This window comes from Artemia franciscana, chromosome 8 (assembly GCF_032884065.1).
Source record: "Artemia franciscana chromosome 8, ASM3288406v1, whole genome shotgun sequence".
NCBI classification, from domain to species: domain Eukaryota; kingdom Metazoa; phylum Arthropoda; class Branchiopoda; order Anostraca; family Artemiidae; genus Artemia; species Artemia franciscana.
Window position 1 is genome coordinate 21,378,057 of NC_088870.1, and position 24,836 is coordinate 21,402,892.

The 24,836-nt window shown below is 34.7% G+C and overlaps 1 protein-coding gene across 5 annotated transcripts in view; it reads left to right on the forward strand.

Moving 5' to 3' along the window:
• The window catches only part of LOC136030133 (uncharacterized), a 149,239-nt gene that overhangs the window by 120,763 nt on the left and 3,640 nt on the right, over nt 1-24,836 (forward strand). The window contains exon 7 of one of the 5 annotated variants that reach the window (XR_010618188.1): nt 15,985-17,233. The exons of the other annotated variants lie outside the window; for them this stretch is intronic. The gene's annotated coding sequence lies outside the window, so the exon portion shown is untranslated. The remainder of the gene's footprint in view (nt 1-15,984; nt 17,234-24,836) is intronic. 5 annotated transcript variants of the gene reach the window in all.

Sequence of the window (24,836 nt, forward strand, 5' to 3'; positions counted from 1 at the left end):
ACAAACACATTAAAAAAAAAGGAAGACAGAAGGAGAAAAGGAAGACTGCTTTCCTAAATTAGTGATTAATATAGACCATCACTTGAATAAGGCCCTAACCCTACTTATCCACACAATCACATAGGTCAAACAGCATAGCCATACACAATCAGCCATAAAGAATAATCCATGGACAGGCAGTCATGTCGTCAATAAGTACAAGTCGTCATTTACCAAACAATAAAAACAGTAAAGACAAATAATTCAGAGGCAACAATCCAACACAAGGGCTCATCAGGAGAATACACACTTGCCTATAGGGTTTCGGCACTTTAAATTCTCTACCCAGTCAAGTGGTTTGCCTACCATAGAATACCTATGGTATCCCTGCATTAGGTATCACCCCCAAAATATATGCCTATGAAAAAAAACAACAAAAAAAAAACAACAAGCAAATGTAGAACAACCAAGCAACACCAAAACAAGCTTATCCTGTTAATATATTCCTCTGCTTAGCAGCAAAAGGTAAACTAAATGTGATAAATTTTACCAAATCACAAATATTAACTCTTTATAGCCAGGAATTCTGAATTTAGATTATTTACCTATGCAGGGAAAGGACAAAAGTAAGTAGTAAAACTCAGGGGTGGACTAGTACCAAAAAAGCTTGGAGGGTGGCGATGGTGCTAATCCCCCGGGCCTAATTTTCTATGGCGCAGGGGGCAACTGCCCCTCCCAGACCTGGGATTGCCCCTCAGCTGAAATTTATGTTTCTTCAAAAATCTTGTCAAAACTAAGATAAACCTGCATTATTCAAACAACAACAGAAATGGGTGGGTTTTCTTCACTATATGTTTACCTTTATATTACTATAAAGTATCTTTATAGTACTTTTATAGTAGGCCTACTATATAGTACCTTTACGATGGCTCATTGTTCAGTTTTTCCTGACATTTTCACTTGACTTGGGAAAATTTGCTCAAACTCCCCCTCCCCCTTACAATTTTTATTAAATTATGCCATTACTGATCCCCAAGTGTATACGCAACCATCTATCTGAGTTTGTTTGTGGTGGGCAGGTATACTAAAAGTTTAATGGGAGCAAAAAATAATAAAGTGCTTTATGCACGTTTAAGAACTTAAACGTGCCTTATTGCATAAACATCAATTAGAGCAAAATTAACGTTTAAGAACTTACGTTGAATGTTTAAGCACGTTTAAGAACTTAACGTGCCTTATTGCATAAACATCAATTAGAGCGAAATTCAACCAAGAACAACTCGAATTTAGTAATATGTAATTTAGGTTTTGTTTGGATTGCGAAATAGAATTTCGATGAAATTCTGGCTAATATTTCTACACAAATTTTGTGCAGATGACCCTTTGCAAAAACTATTAAATTGTTGTAGACTAATTAACTTTAGGGATAGGTTTATTGTTGCGGTCTTCTTAATTAAATGAATAATCATATATAGATCCAGAATACACTGACTCTTGCAAGTCATAGCTCCTACCGCTTTAAACTATATCACATATAAGCTACGTTGATGATAGTTGTTGAGACCAAGACGATCCAATAGCATTTCCAGTTGATTCACTTATTACCAGTTCAGAAGAGAGGTTAGACGCAAATCTTCTACTTACTAACTCAGACTAGTCATGATTTTTTTCGTGTCGGTTCGACAGTTCTTAACACTAATGGGCATTGAAACCTCGCATGAACTTACGAGGAGACCAGAAAAAGGATATTTTCAATGCCTGGTGGTTTTAATCGGCGTAAAACTTTCGCTCAAGCAGAGTAAAATAATTGTTGGGGTGAAGCTGTCTCGGGATTTAGGAATCTTGAGAAAGCCCATTCAGGGAAATTGGACTGAAAATGATCGTCACTAATAGATTTAATGAAAAGCACCAGTACAGCTAATTTTTCCATAAACTTTGATTGAGGTCCAACAGCTAAGTTAGATTGAAAACAACCATCACTGATGGATTTAATGGAAACTACCAGTACAATTGGTTTTTCCACCAACTTTGATTGAGGTTCAAAAGCTAAGTTAGATTGAAAACGAATATCACTAATGGATTTAATGGTAACTGCAAGTACAATTAGTTTTCCCACTAACTTTGATTGAGATCCAACAGCTAAGTTAGATTGAAAAAGACCATCACTGATGGATTTAATGGAAACTACCAGTACAATTAGTTTTTCCACCAACTTTGATTGAGGTTCAAAAGCTAAGTTAGATTGAAAACGAATATCACTAATGGATTTAATGGTAACTGCAAGTACAATTAGTTTTCCCACTAACTTTGATTGAGATCCAGCAGCTAAGATAGATTGAAAAAGACCATCACTGATGGATTTAATGGAAACTACCAGTACAATTAGTTTTTCCACCAACTTTGATTGAGGTTCAAAAGCTAAGTTAGATTGAAAACGAATATCACTAATGGATTTAATGGTAGCTGCAAGTACAATTAGTTTTCCCACTAACTTTGATTGAGATCCAACAGCTAAGTTAGATTGAAAAAGACCATCACTGATGGATTTAATGGAAACTACCAGTACAATTAGTTTTTCCACCAACTTTGATTGAGGTTTTACAGCTAAGTTAGATTGAAAACGAATATCACTAATGGATTTAATGGCAACTGCAAGTACAATTAGTTTTTCCACCAACTTTGATTGAGATCCAACAGCTAAGTTAGACTGAATACCACCATCCCTAATCGATTTAATGGAAAGTGCCAGTGCAGTTAGTTTTTACACAAACTTTGATTGAGGTTCAACAGCTAAGTGAGACTGAAAACGACCGTCACTAATAGATTTTGGATAAGACTGAAATTGAAAGAAGAAATTTGTTTACGTTTCAGGTCTCATCAGAGGATGAAGTAGGGCCAATTACAATATTCCAGGAATTTAACGTAGAGCTGAAAGGTATCTAATATAGCTGTACATTTTATATGTTTATGCTTGATTTTCATAATTCCTGTCTCATTCTTCCTTAATATTTCTTTTATTGTGTATGTACATGTGTCTTCGACAAAATGCGATGATTTTCCTATATGTTTTTGAAATAAAGTTTGTAAAAGTAATCTTTATTGTAAAATCTAACGATTCTGTTTTGTGAGTTTTAGACAATTTTATTGTAATGATTCGTCTTAAGGTTTGTCAACCGATTTATTGTAGCGTAACCTACATGTAAATTAACACCAATGAGCATAAAATGAAACAAAAACTATTTGAGTGTCATAAGAAGTAACTGTGAGTCTTAATAGAATATTTATTAATCATAATTTTTATTATTTAATACAGCAAAAGAATCGATTTTTATGTTGACTTTTTATGTCTCGTTATTAGATTCAGTACATTGGAGAATCCTACTGTGGATGTTTCAAGCTCCTATTTAAAAAATGTGGTGTTTTGCTTTTTTAGAAGAAAAATCACGGATACATATTAATTTTTTTTCAAGGGTTGATTGTGTAGAATCGATAGTCCTAGATGATTGTGAGAGGACACATTTGAAAGTAAATTAGGAGTTCTAGAGCTTTTTTAAGATAATAAAAAGATTATGTCACGGGGAAGTTGCGTTTTCTCCCATTTATAGCACCAAATTACGATTTTGCGCCACGGAGGACCAGACTTCTATCCGATAAAAAAAAAAAAAAAATCTGAGATAGCCAATCGATTTAAAAGTATCAAAGAAGCTACTTATTGAGCTTCCTGGTTGCGGATGAAGTAATGCCCTACGGTGACGCATTCCTTCCTGAAAAGTCACACAAGTACAGATAGGCTACTTCAGACGGGAAATTTGTTTCTGAATTAGAGTTTCACTCCTTTTGTTTAAATTGAGTTTTAAAAAAAAGTCCACTTAAAGGTACTTCAGTCGGGAAAATCTTTTGATCTACGCCTAGTCGACGTGTCCTCGATCCCAAGGGTGAACTGGTATCGTGTACTGTAGTTGTGTAAAGAACAAGAAATACAGTAATTTTAATAGCAATATTACCCAAAGCAGTCGATAAAAATGACCAGACACTCGGTAAATCTATCCCCCCTCAACATTTTGGCTAGTGACCGCTCTGGTCAGTACCAAACTAAGTCCACAAGAAGTCATTATTCGTACTTCTTGGCCCCAGCACTCTGTGCACTTCCATCATAAGGTGACTCTTCTACAGTTGCTACTAATTACATATTATATTCTTTAACCTTTCATATTACTTTTATTATTTTATTGTTTTTATTACTTTATTATTCACATTATTTTCTTTAAGCTTTATCTTACTCTGCTATGATAACTCAACCCCCAAAAGCACGACAAAGAATGAAAATCAATAAAAATGTAAAAATATATGCTATACCCTACTTTTTGCCTATATTCTATAGATAGAATATTCCAAAATTCCTTCTGTTCTTCATTATTTTTATTTGCGATACCGTCTCTTTGGCTGCTCAATTTCACATGGTGGAGGAATTTTCCAAAGGGGGTGAAGAATAAGCCTGACACCAGTAGAGCATGCCTCACTGTGGTGGACGGCAATAGGAAATAATGCCGTTCAGCAAAAGGTGTCATTGTTGAGAATGGATGTAGAACCAGAATTATCGTCAAAGAATGCTCGATTCCTAACCATATAATTTCAAACAGCGTTCGTTTAATTTTTGTTTTATTGAAATACGATTTTACTCGTGATCTTTGGATGTTAGATTTTCAGATCATTGCCTCCACTGTTTACATCACACATGTTGTCTTCCATTTCCTATTAAGAATCTGCTGCTGTACGTTAAATACCAAAACAAATGCTCTTACAAAACGATGAATTTCAACTGCTTTCGTCATAATATCTGGTTTAAGTATACAAAATTTAACAAAAATGGAGGTGGGTCGTGGGATATACAAACATCTAATACAGAGAGTTTACTTGTACAAATTATTGCGGCTCGGGAACTATTTGTTCTTATTCTGTCTTGAAATTTGATAAAAAGACATTTATGTTCTGAGTAGGCTACTATTCAACTTAACCACATAATTGACCAAAAACAAAAGGTCGACAATGAGATTTAAGTTGATGTTTAACCCAAACCATTGGGAGCAAATATAATGGGTTTTTCTTTGGAGGAGATCAAATCTACAAAATTTGAATGATTTGGGGACTGACGACTCATTTTTAATTATTTTCAGTGTTCTTAATAGAGCTATCGATATTTTGTTTTGGTTTAATAGTCTAAAAGAAAACCGATTTAATAGAACCTTCGATTATCCAAAATTCACTTTTAAAGATTTTAGCAGTGGGAAGGATTTTGGTTTACTCCTGTTGTAAAGCGAGTTTGGTACTTCTATGTATTTTCAGTTGGCCTACTGATGAATATTACATGTCTAAAGCAGATTTAAAGATTTGCTTACTTTTTAATAAACCTAATGTACTTTTACTGATAATATAAGTACTCAGTTGTATTTTTAATTGTACTTGCTATACTTTTGATGCTTATTCTATACTTTTAAAATAATTCTATTAACGATATTATTATTTTGGAATTAATTTTCCGATTAATATAGCCTCGATTAATAAAAATTAACTTTAAGCATATGGAAGGGCATATAATTAAGGTTGTTACGCTATTCCACTTTATTTTGCATAGGAACCTTCGTTTGAAAGCATATTAAATATATCTTCATTTTTAATAGATGAGATTAAAGACACTAAAGACAAGCGTTTCAATTGCTTGCTTGTTGTCTTAGAAACAATTCCGGTGGAACTTTTTTTTTTATTTTGTATCACAAAATTCTGTTTAAAAGGATGTTTCCTCCTCATTCTTGTTTTTTTTTTTTACTTCCTTTTAGTTTAAAATGTGGCTATTTTTTTATGGAAGCTTGAATATATCTAAGCAAGATATCCTATAAATATTATCTAAATTTTATTGCTGTATTCTAAGTATATTAGAAGGCGGACTGTTATGGGTGTAATGCTATTAACTTGTTACAAAGATTATTTAAACATGACCTTTTTTTTTGTTTTTCTTTTTTTAAGATTTTTTTTAAATCTTCGACAGAAATAATACAGAGTGCGGGGAGACAACGGGTAGCTTCCGCCTTTCCTGCTACGGTGGTTGAGCTCCCAGCAAGCAAGGTCAGTGTCTTTACTTTTTGGAAGATTAAGTTCAAAATATTCCCCTAATTTAGCCTAATTACTCCTAGTTCCCTTGGTCTTGATCTCATACGTGCTGGTTGAGCATCACGACAGGAACAGTTAGAGTTACTCTGGTAGTTCATAAGCTCAGTTCTGTGGCTTAGAGCATTAGCAGTTAACTGCATTTTAGTGTAGAATGTTGCCTTTTTTTAATGGAAATTTGAAAATACCCGAGCTATTTAACCTGAAAATATTATTTACTTTTTTACTCTTTTTTTAGAACAATGAATGGTATGTTGTGACGAGCATAAACCATTGTATTTATTTTTGGATAGAAGAACTGTGAAAAAGATCAGTTTTTTTTTTTTTTTTTTTTTTTTTTTTTTTTTTTTTTTTTTTTTTTTTTTTTTTTTTTTTTTTTTTTTTTTTTTAATGGAGGAGATAATATTTTAATAAATTTATTTAATTCTTCTGGAAGAATAATATAGACAGCTGGTAGACAAAGTGTATAAGCCTCGTGTAGTTAGTAATAACCAAAAGACTAAGCAGTTTTTTTGCTATCTTAAAAATCTACATTTCGGTAATAAACCTCGTTTATAAAACATGTATTTACTTTGTGCAGTTAGTAACAGCCAAAAAACTCCCCAGATTTTTATTTTATTTTTATTTTTTCTGGCTTTCTTAAAATTTTGCATTTTGGCTTTCAACCTCGTGTATAAACCTCTATTACCCTTGTGTAGTCAGTAAAAGTTTTTGCTTCCTTATCAATCTTTATGTCGGCATGTTCAGATTTGCAATAAATAAGCTGGAAAACTATAAACGTATTTTTTTTTTTGGTTTTTTAATGATTTACGAAAAAGTTAATAAAATATACTATTTTTGTGTTAATGGAAGGTATGAAATATACTGAAATCGAGGGTTCGATTCGATTGTTTGTTTTCTTAGAAGCAAGTTCTGGTGAAACTTATGTTTAATTGTCTCACAAAATATCTCTTAATGATTTTTATTTTTCTTCAAATCGTATTTTACTTTACCTGTGTTTTAGTGTAAGGTTTAATTGGATTTTTAATTGAGGCTTTGAAATAACTAAGCTAGATACCCCATAAATAAAACCACTTTTTGTTGCCATTTTAAGCATATTGGTTTTTTAGGTGACTTTCTGTTTATCTCTATTACATTTTACTTTGCATGGACACGCGTAAAAGCTTAAAAAATGTGTAAAAAAATAAATAAATAAATAATAACAGAAGAAAGATCAAAGTTGCTTAAATTGTCCTCTCTCGTGATCCAGTCCCACAAATCATCAACCGTTCGTAAGGAGATGCTTCTTTAACCGGAAAGAAAAAATTGAGACAACTGGAGCAAGAGAAAGAATAAGCATTAAAAAAACATGAAGTTTCTTTTAGGAGGGAGAAGGTACAAATAACAACAAAATAGTTTGGTGGCTACAGTAGAATTTTCGTGAAAGTTTTTTATGTAAAGCCTAAATGCGGTGAGACAGTGGTACTGCTATCACTTAGGATGCAGCAATGGCGTTGAGCACTTTTACACCGTTGTTCATTTTGGGCATCGATGTGGCAGTGGTTTCAGCTCTTTCAAAACGGTTGCAAAGTCAGTTTCATGTTTTCATCCCGCTCAACAGTCTTTAACCAAATCACTGTACAATTCTAAACAAAGTGGCTATCACATAATTCTGTTTGGGTGATTTTGGGGGCAAAAGTGGCGTGAGAGGGAAGCTAGTTGCCCTCCGATTCCCTGGTCACTTAAATCCAAGGACTATTGGTTCGATGCAACCACTCCTGGGGAAAACAAACAAACATGCCTCCGTGATCTTTCTTCGGAAAAAGAACATATAATTCCACAGTTTTACAGATGAGAGGTTGAAACTTCTACAATAGGGTCCTCAGATACATTGAATCTAATGCTGTGACTTTTAGGGGCTGTTTCTCCCTTTATTGAAAATAAGGCAAATTTTCTCATGCGCTTAGTTTTTCATAAATAACTCTAAGCTTAATGAACCTTCTATATTTGGATTCAGTTTTCGGTAGTATTGAGGTTCATTACTTACAGTTCATCACCACGAACTGTTTGGAAAATGTTGGCACCTACATTTACCCAAAAGCTAATAGAGTGGGATTAAACGTGGAAAGATACAGATTGAGAGCGCAAAATGATGGTCGATCTACAATGGTGGTCGAAACTAAATAGCAAATCTTGAAAATGCACCAGCTAAATAACATGTGGAATGCATATATTCAAGCTAAAAATAGTGTTGAAGACTTTCATTTTTACCTTTCAAAATGCTGATTCAATCCTCAACTCTTCCGCTCAACAGTGATTTGGTTAAAAGACTGTTGAGCAGGATGAAAACATAAAAATGACTTTACAACCGTTTTGAAAGAGCTGAAACCACTGCCACATCGATGCCCAAAATGAACAACGGTGTAAAAGTGCTCAACGCCAATGCTGCATCCTAAGCGATAGCAGTACCACTGTCTCGCCGCATTTAGGTTTTACATAAAAACTTTCACAAAAATCCTACTATAGCCACCAAACTATTTTGTTGTTATTTGTACCTTCTCCCTCCTAAAAGAAACTTCATGTTTTTTTAATGCTTATTCTTTCTCTTGCTCCAGTTGTCTCAATTTTTTCTTTCCGGTTAAAGAAGCATCTCCTTACGAACGGTTGATGATTTGTGGGACTGGATCACGAGAGAGGACAATTTAAGCAACTTTGATCTTTCTTCTGTTATTATTTATTTATTTATTTTTTTACACATTTTTTAAGCTTTTACGCGTGTCCATGCAAAGTAAAATGTAATAGAGATAAACAGAAAGTCACCTAAAAAACCAATATGCTTAAAATGGCAACAAAAAGTGGTTTTATTTATGGGGTATCTAGCTTAGTTATTTCAAAGCCTCAATTAAAAATCCAATTAAACCCTACACTAAAACACAGGTAAAGTAAAATACGATTTGAAGAAAAATAAAAATCATTAAGAGATATTTTGTGAGACAATTAAACATAAGTTTCATCAGAACTTGCTTCTAAGAAAACAAACAAGCGAATCGAACCCTCGACTTCAGTATATTTCATACCTTCCATTAACACAAAAATAGTATATTTTATTAACTTTTTCGTAAATCATTAAAAAACCAAAAAAAAAAATACGTTTATAGTTTTCCAGCTTATTTATTGCAAATCTGAACATGCCGACATAAAGATTGATAAGGAAGCAAAAACTTTTACTGACTACACAAGGGTAATAGAGGTTTATACACGAGGTTTAAAGCCAAAATGCAAAATTTTAAGAAAGCCAAAAAAAATAAAAATTTTTACACTGCACAAAGTAAATACATGTTTTATAAACGAGGTTTATTACCGAAATGTAGATTTTTAAGATAGCAAAAAAAACTGCTTAGTCTTTTGGTTATTACTAACTACACGAGGCTTATACACGTTGTCTACCAGCTGTCTATATTATTCTTCCAGAAGAATTAAATAAATTTATTAAAATATTATCTCCTCCATTAAAAAAAAAAAAAAAAAAAAAAAAAAAAAAAAAAAAAAAAAAAAAAAAAAAAAAAAAAACTGATCTTTTTACAGTTCTTCTATCCAAAAATAAATACAATATTTTCTATTGTAATATTGATACCCCATAAATAAAACACTTATTTATAAAACATGAGAAACCATTCTTATGATACTTGGTATCTACCAAGTGACAGTGATCGCAAATTCGGTCGGCCGGTCTGTTTGTCTGTGTTTTTCCCGGTTTCACTAGTTTAGGCACTTCCAGGTAAGCTAGGACGATTTTGCAGGTGTATTAGGAACTAGGCCAGATTAAATTATAATTTTTGTTTCCCCGATTCGACTATCTGGGTGGGGGGGGGGAGTGAGGGGACGGTTAAATCGGAAAAAATAGAAAAAATAGGTATTTTACTTACGAACGGGTTATCGGATCTTAATGAAATTTGATGTTTGGAAGGATATCGTGTCTCAGAGCTCTTATTTTAAAGCTCGACCGGATCTGGTTATATTTAGAGGAGTTGAGGGGGGAAACCTAAAATCTTGGAAACCACTTATAGTGGAGGGATCGGGATGAAATTTGGTGGGGAAAATAAGGACAAGTCCTAGATATGTGATTGACATAACTGGAACAGATCCGCTCTCTTTGGAGGAGTTTTTTTTTGGGGGCGGAGGGTCAATTCTGAAAATTAGAAAATATGAAATATTTTTAACTTACGAAGGAGTGATCGGATCTTAATGAAATTTCACATTTAGAAGGACCTCGTAGCTCAGATCATTATTTTAAATCCCAACCGGATCCAGTGTCATTGGGGGGGGCGGACTGGAAATCTTGGAAAACACTTAAATTGGAGAGATCAGGATGAAACTTGATTGGAAGAATAAGCACAGGTCCAAGATACGTGACTGACATAACCGGACCAGATCCGCTCTCTTTGTTGGAGTGGGGGGGAGCAATTCGGAAAATTAGAAAAAAATGAGACATTTTTAACTTACGAAGGAGTGATCGGATCTTACCGAAATTCCATATTAGAAGGACCTCGTAAGTCAGATTTCTTATTTTAAATCCCAACTGGGCCCAGTGTCATTGGGGGGGGGGGCCGGAAATCTTGGAATAGGCTTAAAGTGGAAAAACGGAAAACGTGAAAATGTGAAAATTGAGGTATCTTTATCTTACGGATGGATCATCGGATCTTTATGAAACTTGATATATAGAAGGATCTTATGTCTCAGATCCTCCGCTTTCAATTCGATTTGGATCCGGAGACATAGGGGGCTTGAGAGGGGAAATAGAAATATTGGAAACTGGAAAACTTGGAAAACGCTTAGAGTGGAGAGATTGGGATGAAACTTTGTGGAAAGAATAAGCACAAGTTATGAATACGTGATTGACATAATTGGAATGGATCCGTTCTCTTTGGGGGAGCTGGGGGTTTTATTTTGGAAAAATTCGAAAAATTAATGTATTTTTAAATTAAGAACGGGTTACCGGATCTTAATGGAATTTGATATTTAAAAGGAACTCATGTCTCAGAGCTCTTATCTCAAATCCCGACAAAATCTGTTGAACTTGGAGGGAGTTAGAGGGGGAAACCGGAAATCTTGGAAAACACTTAGAGCGGAGAGATCGGGATGAAACTTGGTGGGTAGGATAAGCAAATGTCGCAGATACATGATTGACGTAACTGGACTGTATCCGCTCTCTTTGGGGGTGTTAGGGGGTGGGGCTTAGTGCTTTGGCGAGTTTGGTGCTTCTGGACGTGCTAGGACGATGAAAATTGGTTGCTGTGTCAGGGAGCTGCACACATTAACTTGATAAAGTCGTTTTCCCCGATTCGACCATCGAGTTATTTTTAATTTACGAGTGGGTGATCGGATCTTATGAATTTTGATGTTTAGAAGGACCTCGTGACTCGGAGCTCTTATTTTAAATCCCGACCGGCATTAAGCCTCTGATTTTCCTTTTAAATCAATCTATTGATTTTTAGAATTTTGCTAGAGCTCATATCATATGAGCTCTTAGCTCTTGTTTAATTAGTTCCTCAAGTTCAACTTCTACGACTTTCTCCATCTTATTGGTAAATTTAGTTTCTAGTAATTAATCCCTTAGTGCTGCCAGTACTGCCTAAACTTACAACTTCACTTTTAAGTTCCTTGCAACTTCAACTTCTTCAACTGTCAGTATCTTAATGGCAAATTTAGGTTCTAGTAATTAATTTCTTAATTTTTCCAATACTGCCTCAACTTCCACTGACAACAGCTGTTGCAACTCATCCCAGAGAGATGACCATTCTCTTTAATCAACGGATTGGGGAAGGATCTCAGAAACAACTGTCAAGTTCTGGAGATGAACAAGTGAATCAAGAGCTCTGGCTTTGACGTCTCCCAATGCTATTCACCTAAATGATGGGACTGAGGAAGCTGTGCATGAACCTGGAAGACCCGAGCTTTTGAAAAGTTTTTCAACTGTTTTTGCTGGTCCTAATCAAGGTTATTATACATTTCTAATTCTTCTGTGCTTATTCTTTTTATTTTAACTCTTCATTCTCATGTCTTATTCTTCATATTTCTTATTTTTATTTGCAATCTTTGCTTATTATACGTTAGTCTTAGTCTGATAAAAAAAAGATGAAATTTACAGGGCATAACTTTTAATGTTGGGCAATTTTTATCAGGGAAATCCCTTTATTTCCATTTGATATAGAGTATGTGTGCGCATCCTTTTTATGAGTAGCAGATAATAGAAAATTGTGAATAAATCATTAAATTGAATTGTTAATTATTAACATTACAGCGAAGTATTTATTTCTAAAAACTAATTAAAGTGAAATGAAAAACAAATATAAGCGGGTAAAACTTTTAATTAAGACTGGTATTCTTTGTCTTAATTAGAAGTTTTACCCGTTAATATATTTTCATTTTGTTTTGAGTATAAATGGATAGGAAGTTTGGTCTAAGAAGTTTATATATCTCTAAATGAAAGCAGTGACTGGGGTGTCAATGCTAATGTTTACATCCATGACTTCCATTTAGATGTTTTGATACCTCCCAACTGCCACATTCTACGGCTACCCATAGTGGTCTGATGCTACATTAAACTAGAACCAAAGTTAAATTGAAATCAAGTTGTCTGCAAATGTATTCCTTTGTCATGAATTCCTTTATGTATTTAATTATCTTCAAGACTTAGATTTGGTGGTTTGGATTTCAACTATTACTTATGCCCAACTGGTGTGGCCTGATGGGGCATTTAATTAGAACCATAGTTACATTGAAGCCAGGTTGCCAACAAGTTTCTTCCCATAGTCACAAAGTTACTTGTTAAATTAATTAATTATGTCTAAGACTTAAATGTGGAGGTGTTGATGTTTACCACCTACCACTTCCTGTGGCCACCCATGTGACCTAATTCTGCATCAAACTAGAATTATAATAAAATTGAATTCAAGCTGTCAGCAAATCTGTTCTCTTTGCCGCAAAAATTATGTAATTAATTATCTCCAAGACTCAGATTTGGTGGATTCGATTTTTATCACCTACCACCTCGTATTGTCAATCAGTGTGGCCTGATGTAGTTACAAAATTAATTGTTAAATTAGTTGATTATCTCTCAAGACTTGCGTTTTGTGTTGATGTTCACCACTTACCAATCCTGTGGCCACCCATTCTGGCCTGCTGCTACCTAAAACTAGATAATTAAATTCAAGTTGTCATCAAATATATTTCGTTAGTCACATATTTAATTGTTTGTCTATTCATTTGTGTCCAGCTACGTGATTTATTCATTGCAAAACGACATTTGAAGGCTTTTTATTTGTATGGATAACTAAAAAAAAAAAAGTAACAGTAGAGTTGGTTGTGTAAAGCTAATTGATTGTGGCAAGCGAATTGCTGTAGGTATCGCTTATTGACGTTATTTTGCGTAATTTGTGGTGGAGTAGACCCAAGTGTATTGAGGCCCAAGCCTTAAAGGTCCATTGCCTCCACATCCTAGAAGGCTGAGCTTACCTAGTCACACACCAGGAATTGAGATTGCCAGCACTGGGAATAGAACCATCATCCTGAAGGACATAGGGTGGCAAGTTCTGCGTGGCATCCACTCTACTGTGATGGCTCTAGTCTGTTCTTTTTTTTTGTTATAACGGGTTTTAATGAGTAAATAATTATTTGCAGACATTTAGTAGAAAATGAGTTGCCATTGTAATTGATATTTATAGGTGGCGGAAATGTTCAAAATTAAACACCAATGGTACAGCCCTCCTATCAGATGATGCAAAGAGGAACACCATCGAAAAATAGTATCCAGCCAATGGTGTAGTCTCAGACATCCTTGATGTATGCATATTTCATATCTGGTGCTCTTCCACCTCACATTACAAATCAACTTCCTAATATCTCGCCACCCACTCCTTTGACAATTGGTCCTCAGTCACCCTCCCTATACCCAGTAAGATCTAGTTTCTAAATATGTTAAATGTAATTTAGTTGTACAATTTCACTAACAATGTAGGAGATAATTGTTGAAGTACGTCATTGTCTATAAGTATTTTTTTTTTTTTTTTGTCATTGAAGACTGGGAAACCTCGATGTTAAGTTACATTTTAATTTGACGACCTTCCCAAAGAGGTAAACAACAAACTAGCATATCGTAATCCGGGTCCTAAATTAATCTAAAAATTGATTCGGTTTCTTATATTGCGGATTTTGGTAACATTGGATTCATTTTTTATTTATTTATTTATTCATTGAATGGAAATGGTATGAAGTCTCATTTTTCAATCAGTCACGACAATATTAATATTATACTGGTTATGTTTTATTTTAGACTACAAGCGTTCTAAGATAATTTTTTAACTTCAGATCGTCTAAATAAAATTTTTATTTAACTGGCTATGCGTATCGTGGACATTCTTAAAACCTGATTGCAACGGCATCCTGCTATTTGCATACAAGATCCCATTCAAGAAATCTCTGAAAAGCTAACCACTTCAGCACTAACAGAAAGTGGGCTGTTAACAAGAGCTTTGATTATCGTTTGATGATAATGATGACCATAGCCTATTAGTGGCTTTAGAAAATGTGGTTGACACTGGGACAAAGAGGGTCATCTGTAGAACAACCATCCTTGAGCCATCCTTGTATGATCATTGTAAGAACAACCATCCTTGTATGAACAACTATCCTTGTATGACAGCAACTATCCTTGTATGACAGCATTGTGAAAATGTAAATTGCCAAATGTCGGAAGGTAAATGTTAATAAAATGGATGGTCATATACCTAAGTCACAAACTTTGACAACAGTGAAATAACCTTGTTTTGAACAGGCGCTCCCTTAGCCTCCTTCAGTTGAATAAAATTCTAAAATATCTGAGAGTGGTGAAGTGAATAAGGAAAATAAAGTTGAAGAAGTTCAGAAACCTGTTGTGTACAGTGCTTGTGAGCAAGTCCCAATTTTAAACGTCACAAAGCACCTGATAAAGGGCCTTGAGGAAAATACAAAAAAAAACTTGAAAAGGACAATTGATAAACATCACGAAAATAATGTAGATGGTGTTAGTGGTGGTTCTATCTTGGTTGAAAAAACCTGATAGAGAAATCGGGCAAAGTAATTGTTGATGGTAGTTGTGAGAATTGTAGAGAATGAAGAATCTAGTGTAAAGAGTGCAAGTGTTGATAATTGCATTAAACTCCCAAAAGGCTCTAAGGATATTGGAATAGTGAAGCCAACAATCAAGCGGATTGTAATAAAAACGGAACGTCTAAGTTAGACTCAAAGAACATGGGTAGCCTACTGCAACGGAAACTGGCGTCAGTGTCGACAAAAATCTACTAACGTCATCTAACGTTAGACGTTTCTTGTCATTTATTCTGCGTAATATTAAGGTAAAATTAGTGTCTTTGGTAAATGAGTGTATTATGTGATCTCAATTGAAATTGAAAAAGAAAGAAAACAAAGAAAAAAAACCGTCACAAATAAAAACGCATTGCTCAGTTACAGGGTATCCAATCTTGAAAATTACCTTAATACTTTCTGTAGTATTTACTGCTAACTTGTTTCTTTACCAATATTACTTGGGTATTAAAGTACCTTAGCTTAACCTCAGTTAGGTATTCGGTGATTTATTTATAGTAAAAAAAGAAAAAAGCTGTGCCACTTTTCGTCAAACTTCCAGACATTCAATCTTTCTGTTATTATTTGACTTAAAAAGAAGGTCACTAATAAGGAAGGTTGTTATAAAAACTCCTCAGTTAACATTTGAAGCCTAATTTTTTGCCTGGCTGATGGTAATCGACATAGTTGCATTGACACTATAAAGAGCATACTCCCCCCTATGTATAATTTTTCTTTTTACAGGGGTCATTACATACAATACACATTCATGGAAATAGTAGAGAAGGGCTCATTTGATATTCAATATCGAGTTATAATGCTTGTAAACTGACTAAGGAATAAAGTGGTGCCCAACATAACCCTGTGTACCTCTGCAACCCCAGTCTGATGTATCACTGATCACGAAGAAATCTTTTTTGAAATAAGAACTAAGACTTGTAAATGAACCCTTTGAATGTCTCGAAAGTGTTGGTGGTGTTAATAACAAGTTGGTATATAGTTTTAAAAAAGAAGCTTTGTTGGACTATGGCCCCAGACTTGTGAGTAAGCCATTTAATGCCTGGAAGGTGTTAATTATGTTAGTGCCATGTTTGTTATAGAATATGGAAAATTAATTCACATTCTGCCTAATAATATTGAATAAAAACAAAATCGTAAGTGATTTTGCTTGGCAAAGAAACCATTGATATCATAAGTTCCTTTAAATCCCCTAATCATGGTTGCAGCATAAGGTGCAACCTAGTTTGAAATCATAAGAAAAAAAAAACATTACAAGAATTGATCTAAAGTGTAAGAAACCACCCAGTTGCCTTAAATCAAAGGAGACAGATTTCCTTGGAAAGAGTATATAATTCCACCAGAAAGGTGGAATTATTACTAAGTTGGTCACGCAGCGCGTCAGATGTGTCAGACATTTATTTAAAGTTTTTTATAAATAGGTTAATTCATTTGAGGCTTGATAAGACTATGCAAGGTGATGCATACTATGCATTAGCGGATATGAAACAGAGCTGGTAGATCTTTGTGTAGGCGGGGGAAGTTTGATTAAAGCCTCAAAAAGTGTGTCTTTATGCCCGAATTTTCTAACTTCCCTAGGCCTCAAATAAATATAGGAGGAGTTTTAAGTGCTAGCAGGAATTTTGTATCCGCTGAAATTTATACTGGAATAGTTCCCATGTGTTATTTATATACATTGTATAACATAATCTTGTTTCCCATTGGGATTGTTTCCCATGCAGCACGTCAGATGAAAATAAAGCACATGCAGCACGCCAAGACTAACTAAATTGGTCATGCAGTGCGTCAGATGCTGCATGACATGCAGCCATGACAATTTAGTCATGACCAATTATTTTCCTGAAACAATAAACAGCAAAAATCCAACAAGGAATGAGGGATAAAAGGAAATTAAAAGGACAAATTATCTTATTGAGGACTTAGAAAACGAGAGCAAGGATCAAAAAGCAACTTTCCACGAAACAAAGACTTTCAGGTAAGTTGTAAGAGCAGGATTTACAAGTTTGAAATATGGATAAAGGGAAAAATGGATAAAGCGATTTCATTTGCGCTTTACTGAAAACTAAACGATTTCTAAATTACTAAACTATGCCTTAGCTTTTGATTCAAAAATTACCCACTAACGTGTTATAAGTTTCATTGAGATTTTTTTTTTATGATGTAATACGAATTATGATGTATGGAGAATTATTTCTCCATACGTGACGATGCTTCATTAAAATGACTTGCCCGCATCCTTTATCATTAATCCATCATAGCCTCTTTTCTGAAAGATCTACACCTGTTTGTGAGAATATAGGGTGGCATGAAGTTCTCGCCCAAGGTCAACTAGTATCGTCTGTGTTATTATTCTTTGATAAGAAATATGTGGTCTTAATTTTTGGAAGCAAATCTCATTCTTGTTTTGTTGTGTAGAAGGTATTGTGCGTTAACCACAGTTAACCTACGGGCTTGACCTAGGTTAATCTAGGAATTATAAGTCAAAAAAATATTAAGTGTCACAGCTGTTGCTGAGCAAGCATAAGCTCGTTCGAACTTAGAGTAAAGGAGCTTCAAGTGTGATCACACAGTTTGAAGCTGAACTTTAAACGGTAGGTGAGAGGTTTCAGGGTTTCAGTGAGATTTTAAGATGCAATACGAACCAACAGATTTAGACAGTTGACAACAGACATGACATGACTAAATTGGTCATGCAGCACGTCAGATGTGTTGCAGCCAAGACTAACAAATCTAAAACTAACAAGAACACTAATAATCAAGATCTTTAATCATTATCGAGTGACGGAAGCAGCATGTTGCTCCAAGAAGGTTTCAATCAAGTCGTATGAATATAAAATGTTGTGTGCCACACGGTATTTGTGAAAAGGGTTTATAAGATATGCTGTTTTTAGTTTAAATAGAAGAGATGATATATGCTTAAGCCGAGCGTCGGCCCTTCGATGTTTTAGTATATAATGACCTGAATTTTTGTATAAAAAATATGAATCATGTGACGATATAGCTAATTTTTTAATGTGTTTGAAATATCTAAGCATGATAATCTATAAATGTTTTTTTTCAAGCACATTGAAGGGCAGTTGGATTTGGGTATAATGCTATTATATTTTATTGCGCGCTGTTAAAAAAAACTTCTGTATTTACATGTTTTTTTGTTTTTTTTTCTTATAGAAAATATGAATTATACTGAAGTTGAGCGATTCTATTCGCTTGTTCGGTTTCTTAGCAGGAAATTCTAGTGGAACTCAATTTATTTCTATGTCGTAAAAATGCATCGCTAAGATGTTTTCACCCTAAATTTTTTTTTTTTTTACTACTTTTTAGTGTAGAATGTTGTCCTTTTTAATGGAAATTTGAAAATATCTAAGCTATTTAACCTGTAAATATTATTTACTTTTTTATCCTTTTTTAGAATATTGAAGGGCATATTGTGATGAGCATAAAGCCATTATATTTTATTTTGCTGAGAAGAACTTGTTAAAAAGATCATAAAGTGTTTGATGATAGTCGGATTTTTTTTTACAAAAATAAGTTTTTTTTGTTTTGTTTTTTAGACAGAAGATAATTTTTTCATAAACTTATGTAATTTTTCTGGAAGAATAATATGGACAGCTGCCACACAACACGCATAAGCCTCGTTTAGATAGTAACAGCGAAAAGACTCGAGGCATTTTTCTTTTTTTTTGTGGCTTTCTTAAAATTCTGCATTTCGGCAATAACCCTCTTGTATATTGTAAACGTGGGGTTTATTTATAACCCCCGTGTGGGCGTTATGTTTATCACCCTCTTGTAGTTAGAACAGCTTGTGCTTTCTCAATAATTCGCATTTTGGCAAATTCAGATTTGGAAAAAAATAAGCTGGAAAATTATAAACTTTTTTATGATTTACAAAAAGGTTTATGAAATATTATTTTTGTGTAAATGTAAGAGACGAGATATACTAAAGTTGAGCGTTCGATTCGCTTGTTTGTTTTCTTAGAAGCAAATTCTGATGAAACTTTGTTTATTTGTTCCTCAAAAATAGCTCTAATTTTTTTCCTCAGATAGTATTTTATTTTACCTGCGTTTTAATATAAGGTTTAATGGAATTTTTAATTTATAAATTAAAGCACTTTTTGTTTCCATTTTTAAGCATATTGGTTTTTTAGGTTATTTTTTGTTTGTCACTATTAGATTTTACTTTACATGGACACGCTTGCGTAAAAACTTACAAAATACGGAAATCCAATTGTCTGAATTAAGAAGTTTTTTTTTTTAATCTTCCAGAAGTTAATATAAGCGATTGATAAGCAACGGGTAGTTAATAATAGGCAAAAGCCCTAAAAAGTTTTTATTTTTCGGCAAAATTTTAAAATAGATACAGTCAAATTTTAAAATATATCAGCTTGATAACCCATAAATAAAATTTTTGTTTTTTTTTCCATTTTTCAAGCATATTAAAGGGCATATAGCTGCGGTTGCTAGGCTATTACACTTTATTTTGCACAGGAACACTCGCTGAAAAGCTTATTAAACATATATTTTTATTTTTTAATAGATGAGGTTAAAGACGCTAAAAACAAGCGTTGCAATCGCTTGTTTCTTGTCTTAGAAAAACAAATTCCGGCGGAACTTTTTTCTTATTTTGTCTCTCAGAAATGTGTTAAAAGGATGTTTTTCCCTCATTCTTGTTTTATTTTAACTGCATTTTAGTCTAAGATGTGGCTAATTTTTTTTATGGAAGCTTGAATATATCTAAGCAAGATATTCTAAATTTAGTATCTACTTGTCATAATATATCTATAAATGTAATCTAAATTTTTCTTGCCGAATTTCAAGCAGTGCTGTCACTTACTTGAAGTACTTTTACTTGAAGTACTACTTAAGTAAAATTTTCCATTACTTGTACTTGTACTTAAGTAAAAACTCTACGGTGTACTTATTACTTGATACTTAAGTAAGATTACGAAATACTTATTACTTAAGATACTTTTAATGTACTTGTTTTTCAAATACTTTACCTTTGACACGAAAATTTTGTGTGTGCTTTGGCAATGTACAAGAAAACATCACCCTTTCGATTTAGAGTAAGCTCAGATATAGCTCCATGCCCTATTTTTGGATATGAAATAAGGTATTTGTTTTTGACGAAAAAAAATTATAGTATGATTAACACTTGGTTTAATTTTTGTTTAAAAGTTATATAAAAAAGAAAATTGAAATTATTTCACAGTTCACTGGTCGACACTGAGCTAAAATCTCTTGTTTTGTGCTAAATGTTGCATACTGTAGTCCATTTGGGCTTATATTTCTGACATTAGTGTTTAAGTTTTGTCATCTCGTCAACTGAACCAGATTTCTACCATTTCATCATCTTCAGGACCATATTATTGGTAAAACTACTGAAGCTATGAATCTTTGCCCATCTAAATGTTGTCTGCAATAAACAAGTCTAGGGAATTCTAGCTGGATCCAATGCAGTGGTATTTTGTCAAATTCGTTCCAGCAAATTCAGGTGTTGAGACGAATCTGACCAGATTGGTCGCTCCATTCATAAGTTATAGGCCATACCTAATTAAAGGGAAACTCAACTTTCTTAAGACTTGAAACCCTCTCCCCCTCGCCCTATTTGATATAGGGGTTGTGATACCGGAACTTGATATGAGCTCTGATCTTAGGCATCTTTGGTCTAGTTTTCATTCGGATCCGTTACTCCATTTGCCAGTTATACTAAATTAAACAGAAAACTTAAATTTTTCAGGAATTAAAACCAACTCCACCTTGTTAAATTTGAGCTAGGGTCTTTATCTCAAAACTTGATATGTGTCATGGTCTTAGGCCTCTTTGGTTCAATTTTCATTCAGATCACTTTAGTCGCGAGTTACTCTGAATTAAACGAAAAACTGTTATTGGCAGGTAAAGCCCTCTCCCCCCTGTTTTATTTGAGACACATCAACTTGATGTGTCTCATGATCCTTGGCACCAAATCTGGCCATCAAAATTTTCATCCAAATCCAACCAGCGGTTCTCCCCCTAAACGTGATTACACAGACGGACGGACAGACAGACGGACGGACGGATTTTGCAACGTCTTTGGTAACCGTGTTGGCTCATTGGATCCAAAAAAGGAAAACAATAGCATATCATCATCCAGGCATCATCACCTATTTGGATAGTGGAAAATATCAATCAAGATAGGTTTTTGAGATCTGTCTGTCTGTCCGCCCGTCTGTGCAATCGAGTATAGTGGGAGAACCACCAGTCAGATTTGTATTAAAATTGAACTATTTGGATTAAAATTGAGCTTAATTAGGGCGATGGGGCTATAAGTGTTAAAAAAATTCAAGTTTTTCATTTAATTCACTGTAACGTGCAAATGGAGAGAAGAATTTCGATGAAAATTGAATAAAGATGCCTAAGAGTATGATATGCATTGAGTTCTGGGATGGAGACCCAAGCTTAATTAGGGTGAGGGGGAGGGGGCTTTAAGTTCTAAAAAAATTGTTTTTTTGTTTGACTCAGTTTAACTTGCGAATGTAGTAATGGATCTCAATGAAAGTCAAGCCAAAGATGCCAAAACCATAAGACACATAATGGTTGGAGATGAAGACCCTAGCTTAATTAAAAGGAGGGGGCTTTAAGTACTAAAAAAGTTGAGTTTTTCATTTAATTCAGTGTAACTTGCGAGAGATTGATGGATCTCAGTGAAGATTGAACCAAAGGTGCCTAAGACCGTGACAGGCATCAAGTTTTGAGATGAAAACCCTAGCTCAAATAGAACGAGGGTCGGTTGTAAGTGCTGAGAAAAGCCAAGCTTTTGGTTTAATTTAGCATAACTTGCAAATGGAGCAATGGATCCAAATGAAAGCTAGACCAAAGATGACTGGGATCATGGCTCATATCGAGCTCTGATATCAAAAGCCCTATTTAAAAATAGGGCGAGGGGGAGGGGGTTTCAAGTTTTAAGAAAGTCGAGTTTTCCTTCAGTTTAGTAGGGCCTGTAACTACTTCCACCCATTCCTTGGCCAAATCCCGGAAATAAGCCTTTTCCAAAATAAGTCATACTGAAGCCAGCCTTTAACCAAATATTCCATCCCCAGAGAAAAATTACTTTGTATGGCACTTGGTATTTACCAAGTGACATCCAGTGATCGCAAAATCTGTCGGTCTGTCAGTCCCGGTCTTGCTAATGTAAGCACTACCAGATAAGCTAGGACGATGAAATTTGGCAGGTGTATTAGGAACCAGACCAGATTAAATTTGAAATAGTTGTTTCCCGATTCGACTATCTGGGGGGGGGGAGTGGGAGGACAAAAATTAGATCGAATCTTAATCAAATTTGATATTTAGAAGGATATCATGTCTCAGAGCTCTTATTTTAAATTCCTACCGGATCAAGTGACATTGGAGGGGGAAACCTAAAATCTTCGAAAATGCTTAGAGTGGAGGGATCGAGATGAAACTTAGTGGAAAAAATAAGCAAAAGTCCTAGATACGTGATTGACATAAACAGAACGAATTTACTCTCTTTTGGGGAGTTGGGGGGAGGATTAATTATGAAAAATTAGAAAAAATGAGGTATTTTTAACTTACGAAGGAGTGATCATATACTGAATTTCATCGGATGAAATTTTATATTTAGAAGGACTTCGTAACTCGGATCTCATGTTTTAAATCCCGACCGGATCCAGTGTCATTGGGGGGATTTGGGGGGGGGGGGGACCGGAAATCTTGGAAAACGCTTAGAGTGGAGTGACCAGGATGAAACTTGGAGGAAAGAATATGCAAAAATCCTAGATACGTGTTTGACATAACCAAAATGGATTCGCTCTCTTTGGGGGGAGTTGGAGGGGGTGTTAATTCGGAAAAATTAAAAAAAATTGAGGTATTTTTAATTTAAGAGCGGATGACCGTTCGTGAGGTATTTTTTAATTTAATATTAGGAAGGAACTCATGTCTCAGATCTCTTATTTTAAACCCCGACCAGTTCTGGTGACATTGGGGGAGAGTTGGAGGGGGAAACCGGAAATCTTGGGAAACGCTTAGAGTGGAGAGATCGGGATGAAACTTGGTGGGTAGAATAAGCAAATGTCGTAGATGCGTGATTGACGAAACCAGACTGGACCCACTCTCTTTGGGGTAGTTAGAGGGGGTCCAGTGCTTTGGCGAGTTTGCTAGTTCTGGACGCGGTTGGACAATGAAAATTGGCAGGCGTGTCAGGGACCTGCACAAATTGACTTTCTAAAGTTGATTTCCCCGATTCAACCATCTGGGGGGGGGCATAAGGGAGAGGAAAAATTAGAAAAATGAGGTATTTTTAACTTGCGAGTGGGTGATCGGATCTTAATGAATTTTGATATTTAAAAGGACCTTGTGTCTCAGAGCTCTTATTTTAAATGCCGACCGGCATTAAGCATCTGATTTTTCTTTTAAATTTATCTATTTATTCTTATAATTTTGCTAGAGCTCATGCTATATGAGCTCTTGGCTCTTCCAACCTCGTCACAAGTGCCATATGAGCTCTTAGCTCTTGTTTTATTCCTTTTTTCTCAGAAGATTTTTTACTTACTCTCATGGTTTTTGCCACTTCATGGCGTGAAAATTGCTGCTAGAAATAGATAGTTTGCAACTCTTGCCATATTGTCTTCTAGTATATTTGAATGTGTGCTTGCATCGTGCCTGCGTCCCCTTAAAAGTTCGGTTTCTTACGGTAATATTGGTTTGTCTTCTGTTGCATATGCAGACGACGTTCTTCTTTTTGCCTGGACTCGCTTTGGACCAATGAACTATCTAAGATTGGACTGTCAGTTAATGCGTCTAAATGCGAGTTTATTCGTTCTAATAGCCCTTATGCGGTCGCTCCATTCGTTGCTGGGACTTCAATTCTGCCATGTTCTTCTTTAGTTAGTTAGCTTGGTCTGTGTTTCGATCCAACACTTTCCACTACCTTTTCATCCCTAGTGAATCAAGCCGTGAAAAACATACGCATCGTTTACGGAAAAATATCTCCAAACAAAAGCCGTTACAACCGCAACGGTTTGTGCATGATTTATAACGCTTATTGTGCCCCTGTGCTTTTGTTTTTATCAGGCATGGCTCATATATTTCGTAAGAAAAATCGCCATACTCTACGTGCGGTTTATTTCAGATATTGCAAATTCCTCCTCCGGCTTCCTAGATGGCACCAAAACAGAAAAATAATTGCTCGATTTGGTTTAATAGATATGCCTTCTTGGATGCGGTCCTCCAGTGATGATTTATGTAAAAAGACTATCTACTTTATTCACGTTTACGACCCTCTGCAGCCTTTTTTTCCATATTGATACTGGTTAATTAGTCCATGTTGTCTTTTGTCAGTTTGAATTTTCTTTTTCTTGTTGTTTATCGTTTTGTTTTTGTTTATTTATAATACTCCGCACTTTGTGGTGTTTTTTTTATAATTTTACGGATATTAAAGTTCACTAATTCATTCATTCATTCATTCTGCAGTTTGACCAGCCGTATGGAATGCGTCTGAATCAGCGGGCTTGCTGCAGGCCCGTGATTTTATAATATATGTTTGTAGGGAGTTTTACCGACCGTCTGAATTGACTACACAGCAT